The sequence below is a fragment of the Convolutriloba macropyga genome, chromosome 15, assembly GCF_964194025.1.
Source record: "Convolutriloba macropyga chromosome 15, txConMacr16.3, whole genome shotgun sequence".
Taxonomy (NCBI): domain Eukaryota; kingdom Metazoa; phylum Xenacoelomorpha; order Acoela; family Convolutidae; genus Convolutriloba; species Convolutriloba macropyga.
The window spans coordinates 15,765,659-15,768,567 of record NC_134482.1 but is presented as its reverse complement, the minus strand read 5'-3'; positions in this window follow the sequence as shown (position 1 = coordinate 15,768,567).

Here is a 2,909-nt window from a genome sequence, read left to right as displayed (position 1 = left end):
TTGTTTTGTGATTTTAAGTCATAATTCGCGCTTCATAAGCATGATTTACGCCAAGGTGTGCGAAACTGTGTGAAGTTTAGAAATTTTAAGGGAAATTTGATTGTTAAGTTCTCCGCTTAAACAGAAAAAATGGTTAAACCGCTTTGTACTTTCACCGTGTGTCAAGCTGTTGCGCTACGAGATGTCGGATTTTCGTGATCTAAAATACAAAAGCAACTCCACTTGAAATCATGATCCAGTGCACATTCTGCATACAAACGTAACTTGAAAAATAACAGTTTCGAGGCCCAAAAATCGAGCGGAAGACCCTAAAATTGCCAAAAAGAATCAAAATGAAAAATAGTTACCGATGTTTAGAAAGATACCAAAACATCAATGGAGCCCATTAGAGCGGTTCATAACGCTTTCTCTTGCTACGATACAATTTCCAGAGGTACAGTTAGACGAATTCTCGAAAAATATGGCCTTTTCTTAAGAAATGCTGCAAAAAGTCAGTTTGAAGAAGAAAAGCAAGTTTTTTCGTTCAAAACGGGCTATCAATATGCTCAAGAAGCCGTTCTATTGTCGATTGTTGTTTTTACTGAGTTTTTCGAAGAAAGTGAACAAGATTTAATGAAAATGAAAAAAAGTTTGAGTTCGGACAAACGACCATTTATGTTTTAGGGTGCAATACAATTAGTTGGACGGAAATTGCTTGTTAAGTGTCCAAACAAGCCAAAGGCTGTCGGCTTTTTAGATATGTTAAAAAGTTACGAAGAAAAAGTGCATTTCATGGACATTGTTTTTCAACAAGATAAGGCTCTGTGCATAAATCGAAGATTATCGGCAATTTTTCCATGAAAACAAGTGGAATGTACTGGAATGGCCAGAATACAGTCCAGATCTGAAACCTAATGAAAATTTGTGGGAGATTTTGAAGCAACGATTACGAAAACACTTTTTTGGGAAAACTCGATGAAAAGAAGAAAAATTTTATAAAATTTGGGATGAAATTGGCGCAGACGTCGCAAGAAACATGTATGAAAACTATTCAAACCGTCTACTAGACGTTAAAAAAGACTAAAGGTGTAATGGCGCTTTAGTGGAGAACAAATTTGAACTCAAAATGTTATATTATTTGATGTTTGTATTGCTTTTTAAAAAAAAAAACTTCACGTGTACAGCTTTTTGGTACCATAGTGTAAGAGGTGGGACTATTCATTGTCATTTTTATATACCATATAAGTGTGCGTGGCGTGCTCATATGTGTGAGTGCATTTGCTGTCTGTGTGTTTGTGGTGTGTGTGTGTGTGTGTGTGTGTGTGTGTGTGTGTGTGTGTGTGTGTGCGTGTGTGTGTGTGTGTGTGGGTGGGTGGGTGTGAGGGGGGAGGGGTGGTTAAGTATTTGGATAATTGGATGGACACCGCAAAATTTTTAAATTGAAAAATTGAAAATTGTTGATGCGTTTATTACACTCAATTTGTTCTTAAAGTCCAGTCTGAGTAACCAAAGTCTCTTTCAAGCACTAGTTTTTACCACCTGAACAAAGCTGATCTGAGCCGTTAGCCGTTGAAGTAAATTACAAAGGTGGGGAATAGATAGGGGGCACTAATTCCCTCCTTTCCCGTAAAATTTTTTTCGAAACAATTAAATTAGATTAAATTAGCTAAATTGACAAAAAGTTAGACCTGAAACCAAGTAAAATTATCTACAAATCACCGAAGCATTCATTAAAATTTTCCTAAAATGAAATCAAATGAAAAATTGAATTTAATAAATAATTTGCTTTACATCTTGTTTAAATAATAGTTGGTGTAGTCTAACAAGAACTGGGACTATCGGTTATCATTAATAGATACTACGATAAAAATTACAAATCAGCTGGTCTTTCCCATTATAGTCCAGATTAATGGTCATATAACACATACCCGCATACCATACCCCCTCCCTCCCCCATTACCATAAATCTGCCATTAGGAGAACAACAAACTTTTCGGGGGGCTGCAATCGGAATTAGCCAAAATGTCGGAAACGTTTCAAATGGGCGACAACAAAGTTTCCCGGGCCGAGGCGTCAACGCTAAAAAACGCACACTTTTGTATAATTGGCGGTGAATGCGTTGATTTTATGTACGATCTACGCGTGAGCATAAATCTTACAAAAATTTGCGTTTTTAACCGTAGATCTCATATAACTTTTTGTTCCATTTAGCTTTGATCTTGCATATTTTGGTGTTGATTTTAGCCTCGATTTTACATAAATTTGCGTTGAATTTAGCGTAGATCTTGCACTATTTTGCGCTGATCTTAGCTTAGATCTTAAACAATTTTGCGTTGAAATTAGCGTTGATCTTGCATAATTTCGCGTTGGATTTAGCGTTGATTTGAGATAACTATTAAAGCATGTGGTTCTTAGGACGCACGAGGTACGGTGGCGCAGTGAAGGAAGAGGCGACAAGCACACAGAAGGTCAGTGGATGGATTCTTTCATACAGAGCTCTCAGCGTTGACTTTTTCAAAGACCTACGCTAAATTCAACGCAATTTTCTGTAAGATCTACGCTTAGAAACGCATAATTCAACGCATTCACTGCAAAATTATGAAAGAAAATTGCAATGAATTTTCTTGCTTGTCAACGATAGCTACCGCTTATAAAATTTGGTAAAATTCCTCGACTCGCGTTTGTATAAGTGGACGATAAATATAATTAACATGCGAACTCTCGATATTCGCTGATAATTTAGTGACTACATTATTGGGAGCATAATAAGAAACGACAACGATTTAAGACAACTATTTAATAAATTGTCGTCCATTTGAAGCGAAAAACCAGTGTCGTACATTTGATTTGTCGTCCATTTGAACCCCCCCCCCCCCCCCATTTCAGTTACTCAATTACGGGTGGCCACAATCAACTGTTGGGAAAATAAA